Below are 11,741 nucleotides of genomic sequence, written 5' to 3'. Positions count from 1 at the left end.
ACTAACGATGACTTAACGACTCAGTTAAAATGTATATACATGTAGTGTTTTAATATGTATTTATACACTTTTGAAAGACTTCAATACACTTATCAAAATACTTCTACTTAACAAAAATTCTTACAATTACATCCTCGTTCAGTTTCATCAACAATTCTACTCGTATGCACCCGTATTCGTACTCGTACAATACACAGCTTTTAGATGTATGTACTATTGGTATATACACTCCAATGATCAGCTCTTAGCAGCCCATGTGAGTCACCTAACACATGTGGGAACCATCATTTGGCAACTAGCATGAAATATCTCATAAAATTACAAAAATATGAGTAATCATTCATGACTTATTTACATGAAAACAAAATTACATATCCTTTATATCTAATCCATACACCAACGACCAAAAACGCCTACAAACACTTTCATTCTTCAATTTTCTTCATCTAATTGATCTCTCTCAAGTTCTATCTTCAAGTTCTAAGTGTTCTTCATATATTCTACAAGTTCTAGTTACATAAAATTAAGAATACTTTCAAGTTTGCTAGCTCACTTCCAATCTTGTAAGGTGATCATCCAACCTCAAGAAATCTTTGTTTCTTACAGTAGGTTATCATTCTAATACAAGGTAATAATCATATTCAAACTTTGGTTCAATTTCTATAACTATAACAATCTTATTTCAAGTGATGATCTTACTTGAACTTGTTTTCGTGTCATGATTCTGCTTCAAGAACTTCGAGCCATCCAAGGATCCGTTGAAGCTAGATCCATTTTTATCTTTTCCAGTAGGTTTATCCAAGGAACTTAAGGTAGTAATGATGTTCATAACATCATTCGATTCATACATATAAAGCTATCTTATTCGAAGGTTTAAACTTGTAATCACTAGAACATAGTTTAGTTAATTCTATACTTGTTCGCAAACAAAAGTTAATCCTTCTAGCTTGACTTTTAAAATCAACTAAACACATGTTCTATATCTATATGATATGCTAACTTAATGATTTAAAACCTGGAAACACGAAAAATACCGTAAAACCGGATTTACGCCGTCGTAGTAACACCGCGGGCTGTTTTGGGTTAGTTAATTAAAAACTATGATAAACTTTGATTTAAAAGTTGTTATTCTGAGAAAATAATTTTTATTATGAACATGAAACTATATCCAAAAATTATGGTTAAACTCAAAGTGGAAGTATGTTTTCTAAAATGGTCATCTAGACGTCGTTCTTTCGACTGAAATGACTACCTTTACAAAAATGACTTGTAACTTATTTTTCCGACTATAAACCTATACTTTTTCTGTTTAGATTCATAAAATAGAGTTCAATATGAAACCATAGCAATTTGATTCACTCAAAACGGATTTAAAATGAAGAAGTTATGGGTAAAACAAGATTGGATAATTTTTCTCATTTTAGCTACGTGAAAATTGGTAACAAATCTATTCCAACCATAACTTAATCAACTTGTATTGTATATTATGTAATCTTGAGATACCATAGACACGTATACAATGTTTCGACCTATCATGTCGACACATCTATATATATTTCGGAACAACCATAGACACTCTATATGTGAATGTTGGAGTTAGCTATACAGGGTTGAGGTTGATTCCAAAATATATATAGTTTGAGTTGTGATCAATACTGAGATACGTATACACTGGGTCGTGGATTGATTCAAGATAATATTTATCGATTTATTTCTATACATCTAACTGTGGACAACTAGTTGTAGGTTACTAACGAGGACAGCTGACTTAATAAACTTAAAACATCAAAATATATTAAAAGTGTTGTAAATATATTTTGAACATACTTTGATATATATGTATATATTGTTATAGGTTCGTGAATCAACCAGTGGCCAAGTCTTACTTCCCGACAAAGTAAAAATCTGTGAAAGTGAGTTATAGTCCCACTTTTAAAATCTAATATTTTTGGGATGAGAATACATGCAGGTTTTATAAATGATTTACAAAATAGACACAAGTACGTGAAACTACATTCTATGGTTGAATTATCGAAATCGAATATGCCCCTTTTTATTAAGTCTGGTAATCTAAGAATTAGGGAACAGACACCCTAATTGACGCGAATCCTAAAGATAGATCTATCGGGCCCAACAAGCCCCATCCAAAGTACCAGATGCTTTAGTACTTCGAAATTTATATCATATCCGAAGGGTGTCCCGGAATGATGGGGATATTCTTATATATGCATCTTGTTAATGTCGGTTACCAGGTGTTCACCATATGAATGATTTTTATCTCTATGTATGGGATGTGTATTGAAATATGAAATCTTGTGGTCTATTATTATGATTTGATATATATAGGTTAAACCTAAAACTCACCAACATTTTTGTTGACGTTTTAAACATGTTTATTCTCAGGTGATTATTAAGAGCTTCCGCTGTCGCATACTTAAATAAGGACGAGATTTGGAATCCATGCTTGTATGATATTGTGTAAAAACTGCATTCAAGAAACTTATTTTGTTGTAACATATTTGTATTGTAAACCATTATGTAATGGTCGTGTGTAAACAGGATATTTTAGATTATCATTATTTGATAATCTACGTAAAGCTTTTTAAAACCTTTATCTATGAAATAAAGGTTATGGTTTGTTTTAAAAATGAATGCAGTCTTTGAAAAACGTCTCATATAGAGGTCAAAACCTCGCAACGAAATCAATTAATATGGAACGTTTTTAATCAATAAGAACGGGACATTTCAGTTGGTATCCGAGCGTTGTTCTTAGAGAACCAGAATTTTGTATTAGTGTGTCTTATCGAGTTTGTTAGGATGCATTAGTGAGTCTGGACTTCGACCGTGTTTACTTGAAAAATGATTGCTTAACAAATTTTGTTGGAAACTATATATTTTTAACATGTGAATATTATGTGATATATTAATCTCTTAACGCGTTTGATATTATGTGATAGATGTCTACCTCTAGAACAAGTCCCATTGACTCACCTAATAATAATGAAGAGTCAAATGTAAATTGGAATGATTCGTGGACTGATTCACAAGTTCCCGAAGAGGAACCGGAAGAAGAGTCGGAACCGAAAGAAGAATCGGAACCGGAAGAAGAATCGGAACCGGATGAAGAAATAGAACCGGCGGGGGAAATAATAAAACGGTTAAGTAAAAGAAAATCCTCAACCAACCGATCAAGGTTAATTATGGTCAATGGTGTTTCCGTCAAGGAAGCAAAATATTGGGAGGATTACCAATTCTCCGATGAATCGGATTCCGACGAGAATTCCGATGATGTTATAGAAATTACCCCAACTGAATTTAAAAAGGCAAAAGAAAATAATAAGGGAAAGAGCATAAAAATAGAGAAATCTAATTCCAATCCCGATGAACTTTATATGTATCGTCAAAACCCGAAGTCCTTAAGTTGTAACAATGACCCGGGAACCTCTAAACCACCAGGTTTTTCTAAACCAATGTGGAAAACGACGGCTCGTATTAGGGGAACATCATATATCCCTAGAAACTTGGCAAAACGAACCAAAACCGAAGAAGAAGAAACAAGCGAGTCGGAATAAGATAGTTGTATTCGTGTGGTGTAATATATGTAATATAGTGTGTTTATGCTTTATGATATATGTAAAAATTGATTGTATTAATAAGTATTTTTTTTATGAATCTAACTCTTGTCTATTTTACAGTATAAAAACACAAAATGGATAGACAACCCAATATTTTAAGAGACCTACCCGGAGACATGATTGATGAAATCTTGTCTAGAGTCGGTCAGAATTCTTGGGCACAACTATTTAAGGCGAGATCAGTTTGTAAGACATTCGAAGAACGTTCCAAGAATGGCTTGGTTTATAAAAGGCTTTCGTTCGAAAGATGGGGGATATCACATTGGGAAATCCATAAGTTACGATGTGTTTACTTTGACGCATATATTGCGGGGAACCCAAATGCTATTTTACGCAATGGGTTAAGAAATTATTTTGACTCAATATATCCGAATATTGGACTTCGTGATTTAGAAAAAGCGGCTAACATGCAACATAAAGAAGCATGTTATGCTTACGGATTAGTAATGTTCGCTTCTCACCAAATTGAGAACAAGAACATCGGGCTACAACTATTAAACAAAACGTTCCCACAAGTGACGGAGTCGGTAATTGGGGTAAGAAATGAGGTTTTTAGATTGTTACGGGACTGTTGGACATTACGTAACCCTCGTCCCTTTGACGACGTTACAACACGCTGTCTTATCAACGGCCATAACGGTTATGTTCCACAAGACCAAGGATGGGAAGTAATCCTAGTAAAACCAGAATGCATGACTTGTTTCTGGACGTATGAATTACGTGTCTTTATTGCCTTTGCTGAACGACTTGTGCACTAGCTAGAATTATCTTCACAACCATCTTGTATCAAATTTATTGTGTGCTATATTTCATGCTATATGTAAAATAAGCGGTATTGTAAGTTTGTAAAATATTGTGTAAAAGTTTGAACGCGAAATATTATTATAATCAGTTTTTCATATAGAATTGTAGTAGTTGAATTGTATATTAGCTACTAAGTATGAACTTAACGGGTAGGTACTACCCGAATTTAAACTTATAAAACGCTAATATGAAGAAAAAGCTTTTATAAATGAGTTCATATTATGCTACGAAATACTATTAACTACTCTTAATATTCTGTATGATTAACTTGTTCCATTTGACTATTTTGAAGGAAATGGCACCGACTACTCGACACACCGTGAATATGAATGAAGAGGAATTCCGTACTTTTCTAGCTTCAAACATAGCCGCTGTACAGGCTGTGCTACATACCAACAATAACCTTGGATCTAGCAGTACAGGAAATCGAGTAGGATGCACCTACAAAGAATTCACTGCCTGCAAACCTTTGGAATTTGATGGAACCGAAGGACCGATCGGATTGAAACGGTGGACCGAGAAGGTCGAATCGGTGTTTGCCATAAGTAAGTGTACTGAAGAGGACAAAGTGAAGTACGCTACGCATACCTTCATAGGTTCTGCGTTAACATGGTGGAATACCTATCTAGAGCAAGTGGGACAAGACGATGCGTACGCACTACCGTGGTCAGCATTCAAGCACTTGATGAACGAGAAGTACCGTCCCAGAACTGAGGTCAATAAGCTCAAGACAGAACTTAGAGGGTTAAGAACCCAAGGATTTGATATTACCACGTACGAAAGACGATTCACAGAATTGTGCCTATTGTGTCCGGGAGCATTCGAAGATGAGGAAGAGAAGATCGACGCATTTGTGAAAGGATTACCGGAAAGAATCCAAGAAGATATAAGTTCACACGAGCCCGCCTCCATACAACAGGCATGTAGAATGGCTCACAAACTAGTGAACCAGATTGAAGAAAGAATTAAAGAACAGACTGCTGAAGAGGCCAATGTGAAGCAAGTCAAAAGAAAGTGGGAGAAAAACGGTGATAAGAATCACCAATACAACAACAACAGCAATTACAACAATAATCGCAACAATTATCCCAACAATCGCAACATCAATCGCAACTACAACAAACGGCCCAACAACTACAACAACAACAACAACAACAACAACAACAGCAACTACAACAATCATCCCAACAACAATAATAACCGTAACAACAACAACAATCAGAAGCAGCTATGCCAAAGGTGTGAAAAGTATCACTCGGGGTTCTGCACCAAATTTTGCAACAAGTGTAAAAGAAATGGTCATAGCGCGGCGAAGTGTGAGGTCTACGGACCAGGGGTTAATAGAACGAAAGGAACAAATGGTGTCGGAACGAGTAATGGCGAAGCAAGTAGTGTCAGAGCAAGTTATGCCAATGTAGTTTGTTATAAATGTGGAAAACCGGGCCACATTATTAGAAATTGCCCGAACCAGGAGAACACGAATGGACAAGGCCGCGGAAGAGTTTTCAATATTAATGCGGCAGAGGCACAGGAAGACCCGGAGCTTGTTACGGGTACGTTTCTTATTGACAATAAATCTGCTTACGTTTTATTTTATTCGGGTGCGAATAGAAGCTATATGAGTAGAGATTTTTGTACTAAATTAAGTTGTCCATTGACGCCTTTGGATAGTAAATTTTTACTCGAATTAGCAAATGGTAAATTAATTTCAGCAGATAATATATGTCAGAATCGAGAAATTAAACTGGTTAGCGAAACATTTAAGATTGATTTGATACCAGTAGAGTTAGGGAGTTTTGATGTGATAATCGGTATGGACTGGTTGAAAGAAGTGAAAGCAGAGATCGTTTGTTACAAAAATGCAATTCGCATTATACGAGAAAAAGGAAAACCCTTAATGGTGTACGGAGAAAAGGGCAACACGAAGCTACATCTTATTAGTAATTTGAAGGCACAAAAACTAATAAGAAAAGGTTGCTATGCTGTTCTAGCACACGTCGAGAAAGTACAAACTGAAGAAAAGAGCATCAATGATGTTCCCATTGCAAAAGAATTTCCCGATGTATTTTCGAAAGAATTACCGGGATTACCCCCACATCGATCCGTTGAATTTCAAATAAATCTTGTACCAGGAGCTGCACCAATAGCTCGTGCTCCTTACAGACTCGCACCCAGCGTGATGAAAGAACTGCAAAGCCAATTACAAGAACTTTTAGAGCGTGGTTTCATTCGACCAAGCACATCACCGTGGGGAGCTCCTGTTTTGTTTGTCAAGAAGAAAGATGGTACATTCAGGTTGTGTATCGACTACCGAGAGTTGAACAAACTTACCATCAAGAACCGCTACCCACTACCAAGAATCGACGACTTATTTGATCAACTACAAGGCTCGTCTGTTTATTCAAAGATTGACTTACGTTCCGGGTATCATCAAATGCGGGTGAAAGAAGATGATATTCCAAAGACTGCTTTCAGAACACGTTACGGTCATTACAAGTTTATGGTCATGCCGTTTGGTTTAACTAATGCACCAGCTGTGTTCATGGACCTTATGAACCGAGTGTGTGGACCATACCTTGACAAGTTTGTCATTGTTTTCATTGATGACATACTTATTTACTCAAAGAATGACCAAGAACACGGTGAACATTTAAGAAAGGTGTTAGAAGTATTGAGGAAGGAAGAATTGTACGCTAAGTTTTCAAAGTGTGCATTTTGGTTGAAAGAAGTTCAATTCCTCGGTCACATAGTGAACAAAGAAGGTATTAAGGTGGATCCGGCAAAGATAGAAACTGTTGAAAAGTGGGAAACCCCAAAAACTCCGAAACACATATGCCAGTTTTTAGGACTAGCTGGTTACTACAGAAGGTTCATCCAAGACTTTTCCAGAATAGCAAAACCCTTGACTGCATTAACGCATAAAGGGAAGAAATTTGAATGGAATGATGAACAAGAGAAAGCGTTTCAGTTATTGAAGAAAAAGCTAACTACGGCACCTATATTGTCAGTGCCTGAAGGGAATGATGATTTTGTGATTTATTGTGACGCATCAAAGCAAGGTCTCGATTGTGTATTAATGCAACGAACGAAGGTGATTGCTTATGCGTCTAGACAATTGAAGATTCATGAACAAAATTATACGACACATGATTTGGAATTAGGCGCGGTTGTTTTTGCATTAAAGACTTGGAGGCACTACTTATATGGGGTCAAAAGTATTATATATACCGACCACAAAAGTCTTCAGCACATATTTAATCAGAAACAACTGAATATGAGGCAGCGTAGGTGGATTGAATTATTGAATGATTACGACTTTGAGATTCGTTACCACCCGGGGAAGGCAAATGTGGTAGCCGATGCCTTGAGCAGGAAGGACAGAGAACCCATTCGAGTAAAATCTATGAATATAATGATTCATAATAACCTTACTACTCAAATAAAGGAGGCGCAACAAGGAGTTTTAAAAAAGGGAAATTTAAAAGATGAAATACCCAAAGGATCGGAGAAGCATCTTAATATTCGGGAAGACGGAACTCGGTATAGGGCTGAAAGGATTTGGGTACCAAAATTTGGAGATATGAGAGAAATGGTACTTAGAGAAGCTCATAAAACCAGATACTCAATACATCCTAGAACGGGGAAGATGTACAAGGATCTCAAGAAACATTTTTGGTGGTCGGGTATGAAAGCCGATGTTGCTAAATACGTAGGAGAATGTTTGACGTGTTCTAAGGTCAAAGCTGAGCATCAGAAACCATCAGGTCTACTTCAACAACCCGAAATCCCGGAATGGAAATGGGAAAATATTACCATGGATTTCATCACTAAATTGCCAAGGACTGCAAGTGGTTTTGATACTATTTGGGTAATAGTTGATCGTCTCACCAAATCAGCACACTTCCTGCCAATAAGAGAAGATGACAAGATGGAGAAGTTAGCACGACTGTATTTGAAGGAAGTCGTCTCCAGACATGGAATACCAATCTCTATTATCTCTGATAGGGATGGCAGATTTATTTCAAGATTCTGGCAGACATTACATCAAGCATTAGGAACTCGTCTAGACATGAGTACTGCCTATCATCCACAAACTGATGGGCAGAGTGAAAGGACGATACAAACGCTTGAAGACATGCTACGAGCATGTGTTATTGATTTCAGAAACAGTTGGGATCGACATCTACCGTTAGCAGAATTTTCCTACAACAACAGCTACCATTCAAGCATTGAGATGGTGCCGTTTGAAGCACTTTATGGTAGAAAGTGCAGGTCTCCGATTTGTTGGAGTGAAGTGGGGGATAGACAGATTACGGGTCCGGAGATTATACAAGAAACTACCGAGAAGATCATCCAAATTGAACAACGGTTGAAAACCACCCAAAGTCGACAAAAGAGCTACGCTGACATTAAAAGAAAAGATATAGAATTTGAAATTGGAGAGATGGTCATGCTTAAAGTTGCACCTTGGAAAGGCGTTTTTCGATTTAGTAAAGGAGGGAAATTAAATCCAAGGTATATTGGACCATTCAAGATTATTGATCGTGTCGGACCAGTAGCTTACCGACTTGAGTTACCTTAACAACTCGCGGCTGTACATAACACTTTCCACGTCTCAAATTTGAAGAAATGTTTTACTAAAGAAGATCTCACTATTCGGTTAGATGAAATCCAAATCAACAAAAAACTTCAACTCATCGAAGAACCCGTCGAAATAATGGATCGTGAGGTTAAAAGACTTAAGCAAAATAAGATACCAATTGTTAAGGTTCGATGGAATGCTCGTAGAGGACCCGAGTTCACCTGGGAGCGTGAAGATCAGATGAAGAAGAAATACCCGCATCTATTTCCAGAAGATTCGTCAACACCTTCAACAGCTTAAAATTTCGGGACGAAATTTATTTAACGGGTAGGTACTGTAGTGACCCGAACTTTTTCATGTTTATATATATTAATTGAGATTGATATTTACATGATTAAATGTTTCCAACATGTTAAGCAATCAAACTTGTTAAGACTTGATTAATTGAAATATGTTTCATATAGACAATTGATCACCCAAGTTGACCGGTGATTCACGAACGTTAAAACTTGTAAAAACTATATGATGACATATATATGGATATATATATATATAGTTGACATGATACTATGATAAGTAAACATATCATTAAGTATATTAACAATGAACTACATATGTAAAAACAAGACTACTAACTTAATGATTTTTAAACGAGACATATATGTAGCGATTATCGTTGTAAAGACATTTAATGTATATATATCATATTAAGAGATATTCATACATGATAATATCATGATAATATAATAATTTAAAATCTCATTTGATATTATAAACATTGGGTTAACAACATTTAACAAGATCGTTAACCTAAAGGTTTCAAAACAACACTTACATGTAACGACTAACGATGACTTAACGACTCAGTTAAAATGTATATACATGTAGTGTTTTAATATGTACTTATACACTTTTGAAAGACTTCAATACACTTATCAAAATACTTCTACTTAACAAAAATTCTTACAATTACATCCTCGTTCAGTTTCATCAACAATTCTACTCGTATGCACCCGTATTCGTACTCGTACAATACACAGCTTTTAGATGTATGTACTATTGGTATATATACTCCAATGATCAGCTCTTAGCAGCCCATTTGAGTCACCTAACACATGTGGGAACCATCATTTGGCAACTAGCATGAAATATCTCATAAAATTACAAAAATATGAGTAATCATTCATGACTTATTTACATGAAAACAAAATTACATATCCTTTATATCTAATCCATACACCAACGACCAAAAATGCCTACAAACACTTTCATTCTTCAATTTTCTTCATCTAATTGATCTCTCTCAAGTTCTATCTTCAAGTTCTAAGTGTTCTTCATATATTCTACAAGTTCTAGTTACATAAAATTAAGAATACTTTCAAGTTTGCTAGCTCACTTCCAATCTTGTAAGGTGATCATCCAACCTCAAGAAATCTTTGTTTCTTACAGTAGGTTATCATTATAATACAAGGTAATAATCATATTCAAACTTTGGTTCAATTTCTATAACTATAACAATCTTATTTCAAGTGATGATCTTACTTGAACTTGTTTTCGTGTCATGATTCTGCTTCAAGAACTTCGAGCCATCCAAGGATCCGTTGAAGCTAGATCCATTTTTCTCTTTTCCAGTAGGTTTATCCAAGGAACTTAAGGTAGTAATGATGTTCATAACATCATTCGATTCATACATATAAAGCTATCTTATTCGAAGGTTTAAACTTGTAATCACTAGAACATAGTTTAGTTAATTCTAAACTTGTTCGCAAACAAAAGTTAATCCTTCTAAATTGAATTTTAAAATCAACTAAACACATGTTCTATATCTATATGATATGCTAACTTAATGATTTAAAACCTGGAAACAAGAAAAACACCGTAAAACCGGATTTACGCCGTCGTAGTAACACCGCGGGCTGTTTTGGGTTAGTTAATTAAAAACTATGACAAACTTTGATTTAAAAGTTGTTATTCTGAGAAAATGATTTTTATTATGAACATGAAACTATATCCAAAAATTATGGTTAAACTCAAAGTGGAAGTATGTTTTCTAAAATGGTCATCTAGACATCGTTCTTTCGACTGAAATGACTACCTTTACAAAAATGACTTGTAACTTATTTTTCCGACTATAAACCTATACTTTTTCTATTTAGATTCATAAAATAGAGTTCAATATGAAACCATAGCAATTTTATTCACTTAAAACGGATTTAAAATGAAGAAGTTATGGGTAAAACAAGATTGGATAATTTTTCTCATTTTAGCTACGTGAAAATTGGTAACAAATCTATTCCAACCATAACTTAATCAACTTGTATTGTATATTATGTAATCTTGAGATACCATAGACACGTATACAATGTTTCGACCTATCATGTCGACACATCTATATATATTTCGGAACAACCATAGACACTCTATATGTGAATGTTGGAGTTAGCTATACAGGGTTGAGGTTGATTCCAAAATATATATAGTTTGAGTTGTGATCAATACTGAGATACGTATACACTGGGTCGTGGATTGATTCAAGATAATATTTATCGATTTATTTCTGTACATCTAACTGTGGACAAATAGTTGTAGGTTACTAACGAGGACAGCTGACTTAATAAACTTAAAACATCAAAATATATTAAAAGTGTTGTAAATATATTTTGAACATACTTTGATATATATGTATATATTGTTATAGGTTCGTGAATCAACCAGTGGCC

Source organism: Rutidosis leptorrhynchoides, chromosome 1 (assembly GCF_046630445.1).
Source record: "Rutidosis leptorrhynchoides isolate AG116_Rl617_1_P2 chromosome 1, CSIRO_AGI_Rlap_v1, whole genome shotgun sequence".
NCBI classification, from domain to species: domain Eukaryota; kingdom Viridiplantae; phylum Streptophyta; class Magnoliopsida; order Asterales; family Asteraceae; genus Rutidosis; species Rutidosis leptorrhynchoides.
This window is presented reverse-complemented; position numbering follows the sequence as displayed.